This window comes from Astatotilapia calliptera, chromosome 7 (assembly GCF_900246225.1).
Source record: "Astatotilapia calliptera chromosome 7, fAstCal1.2, whole genome shotgun sequence".
Lineage (NCBI taxonomy): Eukaryota > Metazoa > Chordata > Actinopteri > Cichliformes > Cichlidae > Astatotilapia > Astatotilapia calliptera.
Window position 1 is genome coordinate 48,230,682 of NC_039308.1, and position 11,442 is coordinate 48,242,123.

Below are 11,442 nucleotides of genomic sequence, written 5' to 3' on the forward strand. Positions count from 1 at the left end.
ATAAACAGTAGATTGCAACACAGAAACAGAGAAACACAGGGCTTAAATACACAGAGGGAGCAATCAGGGAATGGGTAACAGGAGGGAAACACAGCTGGGGCAAATCAGGCCTAACGAGACAAGGGGAAGCGAAACCAGATACATTAACATCAGACAAGGACCTTCAAAATAAAACAGGAACCATGACACAGACTGAACTAAATGGAACTAAAAACCATTTTACAAAAGGCTTAAATGGAAGTCATCTCAATTTCTTTACTGGTGAGTTTTATTTTGAGACTTTGTCACTTGATGCAGAAATCCTGTCAGTAAATAATTAAGAATTAAAAAGCTTCACATTTCAATAAAGGTCTCTCTATTTTACTGTACTTTACAAATTTCTGATTAATTATAAATTGGAGGAACTGGATGTCATCAACTGGTGACATAGATTTTTTTCATACCACGAGTGGGTAAAAGGCCAGAGTGGTGAGTTATCCTAGAAACCTAGAAATGTCCCTGGGCCAGACATTTGAAGCAGCCTGTAGGCAACAAGTAATTATAAACTTCAAACCCATATGAAGGAACTAATGAAAAAAGTCATATTTATTCATTGCTTCACTTTTAAACTTGATCACATCTGAAAGCACACACAAGAATAAGTGCATAAAAATAACTGAACCGAATCTGAAGTTGCAGTAATAGTTTAAAAACATCAAAGTCATGACTGAGTTTATTGGAAGTGACTCTGACCAAGGAGAAATGAAGACATTTCAGCAGTTCAGAATATCTTGAGCAACAATTAGGTGATTACTAAAGTCATTATGTTTCACCATCTCAGGAACACAAAGTCAAAATGACAATAAAGGTTGTTTCTCAAACTGTAACTGGCATGGCTGTTAGTAGAAGAGGTTTAGTGACTGGCAGTGCTTTCTTTATACGTTAATATTTAGATGGGTAACAGTTTGATGTATTCTTAGTGTCTTGCTTTATTTTGTAGTGATGGATCAAACTATTGTGGGTCAGGTTTTCACGGCCGTTCTGTCCCCCCCCCCCCCCCCCCCCCTTCCCACCCAGCCCTCAAAAGCTTTAAAAGCCACAGCTGGTAGTGGCTCTGTTGTTCTTGTTCACACCTCTCTCCTCTCCACATTGCAGCTGAGCTGAGAACAGTTTGAAATATGCATCCTCAAGTTTGCCCGACTGAAGCCGTGCCATTGCAGGGTGTGAATTATGGTGGATACCCTGGTCAGCCTGGAGTGGTCCAGCACACTGCTGTGAACATCACCACAGGGCAACCAGTCATCACAGAGGCCCCCAAAGACTATATTATCTGGTCGCTCTGCTGCTTTGTCTACTCAAATCCTTTTTGCCTTGGACTTGCAGCTCTCATTTATTCCATCAAGGTGAGTTTATTGTGACACATTTTAATTTCTTAGAAATAGCTTTTTTATGTGTTTGCTCTACGTGATAAGAGAAGATAAAGGTATCCAACATTTTGGGAAATGGATTTGATACAGAAGCCAGAAAATTAAAGGTAACCAAGAATAAAAGAATATATAAACAAAAACAAATATATATGTTTTCAATAAAATTACATGCAATATGATAAAAATGTTAAAAACGGAAAAGAAAGGAGTTCAATTAAATGAAATAAGAGTATCAATACATTTTTATTTTGTATACATAATGTGAAACAAAAAAAATTTAGATAAAATTTAATAGAACATTATGTAAAACATTGAAAATGATACAGGACATAACACAGGAAGATAAAATGAATGAAGTGAGATTGAGATGGAAAAATTATAATACAATGCAGTAAAAGAACAACAAAAGGAGTGTAATATTCTGGCTTCAAAAAATTAACCAGCTCAACTGAAATAAAGGAAAACTGAAATTAAACTTTTACTTAAATTTTACTGAAATTAAAGTCTTACTAAAAGTAGTGAACGCAATACAGAAAATATCAGACTGAGACAATAAAGGACTAAATAAACTATAAACACAAAACTGATTTATGGTAACTTCAAACTATATAAGTTACCCTCTTTTACATTTTGAAAATTAAAAAAAAAAATCAGTGCTCACAAACAAGAATCTTGTTATTTTCAGGGACTATTAGAGGATTTATTAGAGGACAAAAAAGTTGAATTCTATTCTATTTTATTCTATTCTATTATACATGACATCTGATGTTTTGAGTTGTGAAAATGTGCTTGAATCCCTTTTTCAAAGTTGAGAAAAGTATATTTTCATCCTTGCAGGCCAGAGACAGGAAGGTGGTTGGAGATGTGGATGGTGCACGGCATTATGGCTCCACTGCTCGCAGTCTCAACATTGTTGCCACAATCATAGCTGCCATTGGGTTCTTCATTTTTATTATTATAATCAGTGTTATTACGACTCAAACAGCTTCCTATTACAGGTACAGGTACAACTATAACAATTAATTACTTTATAATCATTTTATAGATTATACAGTTTCCTCCTGCTGTCATGAGGTCACATTTGTGTTTTCCTGCTTAGAATAAATTTTACAACCTTCTAGAACCTTTTAATCACATCATCTGGAAAAGAAGACATTTGACAGAAATCTTAAATGGAAGTCTTCTCTATTTCTTTACTGATAAGTTTTATTTTCATACTTTGTTACTTGATAACAATATCCTGTCAGCAAATCATTGAGAATTGAAAAGCTTCATATTTCAATAAAGGTCCCTCTATATTACTGTTTTACATGTTTGTTTGTTTGTTTTGTCTTTTTTTCCCCAACAAGTTTTATATACCAAGAGTGGGCAAAGAGACCAAGTTGTGTGTATTCCGTGTCAGAGAATGAACTGACAATGTTTCATTCATGTGCAGCTACGACTGCCACTTTGATAAGGGGAATGATGTACGTTAACGTCCCAAACTTTGCAGCTCCTGGTACGTCTTAAATGGAAGTCATCTCAATTTCTTTACTGGTGAGTTTTATTTTGAGACTTTGTCACTTGATGCAGAAATCCTGTCAGTAAATAATTAAGAATTAAAAAGCTTCACATTTCAATAAAGGTCTCTCTATTTTACTGTACTTTACAAATTTCTGATTAATTATAAATTGGAGGAACTGGATGTCATCAACTGGTGACATAGATTTTTTTCATACCACGAGTGGGTAAAAGGCCAGAGTGGTGAGTTATCCTAGAAACCTAGAAATGTCCCTGGGCCAGACATTTGAAGCAGCCTGTAGGCAACAAGTAATTATAAACTTCAAACCCATATGAAGGAACTAATGAAAAAAGTCATATTTATTCATTGCTTCACTTTTAAACTTGATCACATCTGAAAGCATGCACAAGAGCACAAGTGCATAAAAATAGCTGAACCGAATCTGAAGTTGCAGTAATAGTTTAAAAACATCAAAGTCATGACTGAGTTTATTGGAACTGACTCTGACCAAGGAGTTCAGACTCAAGTTCAGAATATCTTGAGCAACAATTAGGTGATTACTAAAGTCATTATGTTTCACCATCTCAGGAACACAAAGTCAAAATGAAGTAGCAGTAATAGTTAAAAAAAAACAACAACAAAAAAACCCAATAAATTTTGCTCAAATCGGACATCTGAATGTGCACAACGTTAATGATTCAATCATACCAAAGCCATCATTGCAGAAACTCATTACATTATACCCTGATGGAACATAATTTTACCTGTAAGTCAGGCATGGCCTGATACACATCCAGTAATGTTAATATTTAGGCTACAGTTACCCTGTTTACATTAGTCGGAAAAGTTATTTATCCATTTTTTGTTCTGTGCATTGAATGGGAGCTGATTTTTATTGAGTTCATGTGAGAAAAGCCTGAATCACAACTGTATGTTGATTCAAACATAATGAGCATGACTGCAAGTTTGATAAGGGGAATGATGTATGTTTGCATCATTCCCAAACTTTGGCTACATATGACTGCGTGTTAGCAAGTTTGATTAGGTTGTGAACTTTCTCTCCCTCACCTTCATTGGCTTTGCAAATCCATCTCATTGACCACAAACACTCTTTTTTCAGATGGTTGAATATATCGCTACAATGTAGCTGCCATCACCAGTGTGTGAATGTGTGTGTGAATGGGTGGATGACTGGATGTGTAAAGCGCTTTGGGGTCCTTAGGGACTAGAAAAGCGCTATACAAATGCAGGCCATTTACCATTTACAACAAAAACCGACACTGCTCTCCAAGAACTGTTGCCCCCTGGTGGACAAAACCCTGTACACCCCCTGTTACATCATAACAGTAACAAATAAGAATAAATATTTTAAAAATGTTTATGTTTTTGACAACTACTGAACAAATGTGTACTTACAGCAAGTGTATGGTGAACCCACTGGGACCTGTCCATCTGAACTAATGACTGTAGAAAACATGGATGACCTGAAAGCTCCCCAAAAATGAAGCCAAAGCATCTGTATTACTACCCCCTCTTGTCTGGCTGCCTATAGGTCATAAACGTAATCCGTTAAGGTTTTCCCTAAGATGCTTTCTGTCATCATTAGCAGTGCTCATGATTTGCACTCAATGGGTCTCCTTTGCCATAAGTTTGACTCTAATTATGACTATTATGATTAGTCTTTAGTCAGGGTAAATTGTTCACTGAAGTCAGTGCTCTAGTTCAGATATTTTCTCTGCTGTTCTGACAGAACAGAAAAATGTTTAGACCTGCAGCTGAACATGAGGCACTGAAATGGTTTATATCAGAAAGTGAGAAAAGACACTGGGTTTTCAGATACTAACTAGCGTTACTGTTACTTTGCATTTATTATGAATGTTGGACCATAAGAGCAATAGGTTGGACTCTAACCTCCTCCTATTAAATATGTGCATACAGCAGCATGCTTTTGTCTCTCTCCACATCTGCAAGTAGAGAGACATACCAAATTAAAAAAGAAGCTTCCACTTCAATAATGTGTCATTAATCATTAATGGCAGACTTAATGAAGTTTTAGCAGAAGGTGAACTACTGTGGATTGAATAAGTATTCTTCACTCACAGACTGCAACATCAGTTCCAGTTTCCAGCTGATATCTCAGTTTGTTACTATCACAGCTGATGGTTGATAGTGATGGGGAGTGGGTCCTCAGTGGATCAGGCTTGGCTCAAGTGTGTTCCACGGATTCTTGATTGGATTTTGATCTTGGAGCATGGAGGCTCATAGGAATTTGACATGTTACTATGCGGGAGTGTGCTCAGTGTTTGAGTAGGTAGTCCATGTCAAAATGACTTCCACATAAAACCGAGGAGCCAAGTTTCCCAGCACAACGCTGTTGAAATACTATTCTCTGCACTATAAGGCGCACTTTAAATCCTTTAATTTTCTCAAAAATCGATAGTGCGCCTTATAATTCGGGGCGCATTATGTATGAATTCTCGGTAGGGATGGGTATCGGTATCTGGTGCCATTATGGCACCGGTTCTGACATAAACAGTAGTAACCAGACCGAAAAGCAGCACACATTTCGGTGCTTTATTTCGGTGCTTTTTTTCTTTTTCCTGAGATGTCATACACTTTGGATTCAGCCAATCATTTTACCTTTCCACAGATAGTAGGCGGGCCCAGGTATGTACATTCTTTTAGAGCAGCACTACAGATTAAAAATGCCCAAGGCAAAGCAGTCAAAAGTCTGGCTGTACTTCACAGCATAAGATGCAAACTCAGCAGCCTGCAACAAGTGCTTTAAGGTGATACTGTGCAAAGGAGGTAACACCTCGAATCTGATGAAACACCTGGCAACGCATAGTGTTTTTTTAAAAGCCGAGAAATGCACCGTATTTGATAACTTACTGTAAGACCTCACATCGAGCACATCTACTGCGGGTGGGTTGCCTGTTATCAGACCCGGAGTTAGCAACATCCCCCAGGAACCCGAAGAGGAGAGTCCTGGCCCCTAGCCCTGCCAGTGTAGCAGAAATGATGACGGATGATGATGGCAGCAGCAGCCGTTCTTCTCTGCGTGAGTAGCTTAATGTTGTTCGTGTATAATTTACGTAGAGTAGGCTAACCACGTTATTAAATTAATGCATGTAAGGCGAACTAGCAAACACCGTAGTTACATGCGGCTGTCTTCTTGTTTGATGGCAGATACTTCCTTCACCCTGGCCAAAAAGGCTAAAATGACCAAAGAAAAAGTGAACGAAATTCATAGGGCAGTGACAAAATTTATAGCCAAAGATCTCCATCCATTTTCAACGGTGGAGTCACCATAAAAAAAAAAAAGACTGTTAAAAATAAAAACATAAGAGGCTTTTGGACAAAGTTTGTGTTCTCCATTCTTTAAGCACTGGTTTGAGCACCGTTTTAGCACCGGCACCGTTTCAAAAGTACCGGTTTGGCACTGGTATCGGATAAAACCTAAACGATACCCATCCCTAATTCCTGGCTGTGCTTACTGACATCAAACTGATTTTATGTGGTACACGGCACTCAAAAATCTGTCAAATGTTTCAGTATGTGTTATGAAAACACTCATTGAATCATTAGTTTTGCCATATTTAGATTACTGTTCAGTGCTTTGGTCAAACGCAACTGAAAGAAATTTGTATAAGTTGCAAATGGCTCAAAAGGAAGCCACTTGTTTAGTTCTAAACTGCCAATTTCTATTTAGAATTGCATACACCTGATCTGTCTTAGTCCATTTTTACCTTGCTCAGTTTTTATATTTGCTTTTATACTTTTATGACTGTCTATGTCTAAATTTTATTTTACCATGTTTAATATATTTTTGCTGCTATTGCTCATGTGTTTTTGTAAGGTGACCTTGAGGGTCTGAAAGGCGCCTATAAATAAAACGTATTATTATTAGAGATGGCACGATACCACTTTTTTATGTCCGATACCGATACCGATATCATAAATTTGGATATCTGCCGATACCGATATGAATCCGATATAGTGTTTTTTAATCAACAAAACTGTTTTTTAAATATCTTGCTGCATTTTGTATAAGTTCATACTCAAGTTTAAAACAACAACTACACTAAAGCTATTCTGTTATACCTGTATGCAAAAAAAATATTTCATAGTTCAGCAATACTGATCAATCTAATAAACTTAAACCTACTCCATCCTCCCTATTCTGGTATTTTAAAGAGTGCTTAGCATAAATATTAAGCAACCTAACTAATAGGGTTCCAACTCCCAGCAACAACAAAAATAAATAAATAAAAAATAGGGAACCACCCCTCACGCTCCACCTCATGATGCTTAATCGACGTAATCAACCTTAATTTGATGCAGTGTGAAAAAAATGCACAGAAATCAATTATTTTTCAAGAAATATTAAATAGATTCAACATCTTTCTTCAACAAAATTGCAGACTGCACAGATGGTACCTTCCCAAAGGAAAAAGTACTATAGCTTACTAGGGTATATATATTAGACTTAATAGTTACTATATGCAGTAATTGACTTCTATTCATTTTACATCAAATTAAAACTTTGGGTGTCAGATAATTATTTATTAAAAGCTAGACATTTTAAATGAGAATAAGAAAGAAAAGTATGTCTTTGTGCCCCCTTTTTCCTGTTAATGCCCTATCGGCCCCCCTGGCTAAACTTTGCTAGATCCGCCCCTGCACAGTTACCAGCGTCAGCTACGTAGAAAAAGATCCTGGAGTAGAAAGTAATATTAAATACATTCTAACAATAGCTGATCAAGCTTAAACGTGCTGCTGTTGTTCAGCCGCTGGTTTCCTCTTTCTGGTGCAAAGTGGGCCAAAAGCAAACTAGAGACACGGACTCGCGACAGAAAAGCCGATCAGCTGATCATTAAGCAGTTTCATGATTGAAGTAGCAGCAGGAGAGGCAGTCGCTTGTTAAGCTTAACGCAGGAATGCTTTACAAACATTCAGAGATGGACTTACACACTTGCTTTACTTCTCTCGGGATAACTTTGTCGGAGATGAAATGCCGGGTTGCTAGAGAAGCTCCAAATGCTATCCAGACCACCGACAGGTCCCGCATGCCACAGCCGCTCTATCACGTGATGCATACTGCTCCGACGTGCTAACGTTCTGAGGTGAGTTACGGCGTGTTGCAAGTTTTGTGAGGTGCTTTCGTGATATTTAATGGATCGGATTACATTTTTTATTTTTCTCCGATATCCGATCCAGTAATTTAGGTCAGTATCGGACCGATACCGATACGTAATATCGGATCAGTATATATATATATATATACACATATACATATATACACACACACACACATATGCATACACTATCGGACCTAGAGCCACAAATCGACCACGCCCAAAAAAGTGCTATAAAAAATTTATATATTAATATTTTATTCCACTTTAAATTAGCCAATCTTTTAGACCTACTTTGTTAGAGTTTGTATTGTTGATTGTCATTTATGCTTAGAAATATTTAACCATAGATGCTTAGAGGTGTATAATCAATTGTGTAGTGATAAGTTGTGTGATCTTTAACAGGCTACAGAGGCTTGGTGTGCATTCCACACTAGAATGCACACCTACATCCTGGGAGCATGGGAAGAGGTCGCATCTTGTTTTAATTGTTTTATGGTAGGATTAACGTAGCTACGTTTGTTCTAGTCTAAGTGCTTTTCTGTTTAGATGAACTGCTGGACTTCCTCACCGGGGGGGGTTTAGTCTACCCTCTTCCTGACCAAGGATGTTTGACCCTTTGATCAGCAACACACACACACAACACACACACACACACACACACACACACACACACACACACACACACACACACACACAGGCAAGGTACTCTTTGTTTGTATGTAGATGTTGTATGTTAATGAACCTATGCATATTCATGTAACCTCAATAAAAAGACAGTGTTACGGGAGGACGGACGAGACCAACTGGAGTCAAGCGGTTGTCCGGTTCTCTCCCATGCACGAGTAACATGAAGAACTTTGCCTATTTGTGTCTTGCTTGCAGTGTAATTATATTGTCTTAACGTTCCAGCGAATAGGTTTATGCTACAAACCTATCATTAATTGGTCCTTCGATGCCGGAGCCCTGGAATCGCATTCACCGAGGGGAGGAGAGGCACGCTGAAAGACTGACGTCAGCCAGGAAGTTCCTGTGGATTCGCGGTCTGTCTTTTCTCCTCGATGAATGACGGTCGGCGGGATTCGGGCTGATATTACACTCTAAGCAACGCCAAGTAAGTTTAAAGAGGCGTTGAGAAGAGGCCGACTCTATAACCGTGTCGTTGTGTGTGTGTATGTGAGTCCGCTGTGTCAGGTCGTTGGCCTAAGCATCTATACACGGGGCTCAACACCTGATCCTGTGTTAGTCGGCAAGGTTGAAAGAGACAGGAGGGGTAGAACTACCAGACCCCCCTACCCGGGTTGTCAGGTAAAGTCCAGCAGTTCATCTAAACAGAAAAGCAACTTAGGACTAGAACAGACGTAGCTTACGTTAATCCTACCATAAAACAATTTAAAAACAAAGAATGCGACCTCTTCCCGTGCTTCCCAGGATGTAGGTGTGCAATTCTAGTGTGGAATGCACACCAAGCTTCTGTAGCCTTGCTTAAAGATGCACACAACTTTATCACTTACACAATTGATATACACCTCTTAGGTGCCAAGTGTCCTTCATCGGTCGTCACTAATGATATGTTTGATTAAGCGAGTCAAAAGTTCTAAGTACGAACAGAAGGTACAAACTCTCCAGAAACCTACAGTTAGGAGTCTAAAAAAGCCATGTTGTGCTAATCGTTTAAAGTGATAGTAAAATTACCATATATAGTCTTCCGCCAATCGCATGCTTTGTTCGGGCGGTGGTCGATTTGTGCTCTAGGGTTGTCCCCAGATGAGTCGTTATTGTCTAGTGATGCAGTGAGAAGTTCGCTACTATGTAGACCGATACCTCTGTGTGGTTCTACTGAGTCATGTACTTATATGTTTGTTAGCAGCAGAGTAGTATTATTAACCATCATGACTTGATCTAACGCTATTATTACGTATGTATTCTGGTTTGTCCGGGATACGCGTAAGCCTAAAATTACTGGAGGTGAGGCTCCGCGATACACTCTGTGTGTGGAGAAAATCTAATTAGAAATGTAATCCGTTGACGCGCCATTAAATATCACGAAAAGCCACTCGACAAAACTTGCAACACGCCGTAACTCACCTCAGAAACGAGTTAGCACGTCGGGGTCCCAAGACTGTGTAGCAGTATGGCATCACGTGATAAGAGCGGCTGTAGGCAATGCGGGACCTGTCAGGGGTCTGGATAGCATTTGAGCTTCTCTACAGCAACCCGGGCACTGTGTATCATCGCGAGCACCACGTATTTGATCTTCCTGTTGATTTTTGAGAAGTAAGATGCATATGTGCGTTGGTGATCAGTCGTCCATCGTCGTCGCTGATCATGTTTTGTAAAGCCATCCTGCATGTTTAAGTTATACAATGTGGCGTAGCTGCCTCTCCTGCGTTGCGTTACTTTGCCATGATCATGAGAACTTGCTTTAATTGATCAGAGCAGAACATGTGGTCTGTCTAGCTACAGGAGCCGTTTTTCTTGTCTGGCTATCGATATGTGCGCGGTTGTGTCTCTCCTAGAGTCTAGCTATCTTAAGGGCCCCACGTGATCTGCACCCCAGGAGAAGAGGAAACCAGCGAGGGGACAGACGTTTGTGCTGGGACCTCTTGCTACTCTGCCACCACAAAAGTATTATGTAAAAAAGAAGAGAGAGCGACGGCTCCTGCACAAACAACAGCAGCACGTTAAGCTTGATGCAGCTATTGTTAGAAATGTATCTTAATATTACTTTCTACTCCAGGATCTTCGCTTAGCCGTGAGCCTGACGCTGTTCACGGTAACTGTGCACGGGGGAGCGCGGCATCTAAGCAAAGTTAGCCAGGGGGGCAGTGGTCCACGCGGGTTTCACTGGCAGCGACACTTAGAACCGAGCAGAAAAAAGGGCACAAAGAACAGTACTTTTCTTTCTTATTCTTCATGCTTTAAAATGGTTAGCTTTTAATAAATCGTACAAGTTATGCTTGTAAAAACACACCAGGAAGGATGTTTAATTTAGCAGTGGATATAATAGAATATAGAATTTGATGCAAATGTTATTCTCATGTGACACAACCACTAACTCAAGTACACAACTATGATAGAAGTCTCGAATATTGTATTATACCCTAGTAAGCTATAGTACTTTTCCTTGGAGGCGTTAACATTGGCTGTGTCAAGTCAATGCAATTTATGTAAAGGTTGCAAGCCAATAGGATGCTTGCAAACTCATTCATAGTCTAAGCTAAATGCTTTATTTCCTTTGAAAAATAATTGATTTTCGGGCATTTTTTCACCACTGCCATCAAATTGAAGGCTTGATTACGTCGTTATGAGTCATCATTGGGAGGGGCTTGTCCTCGCGAGCGCGCACGTCTGTGCTGACAACGAAAAACCGGGTGGTCCCCTATTTTTTTATTTA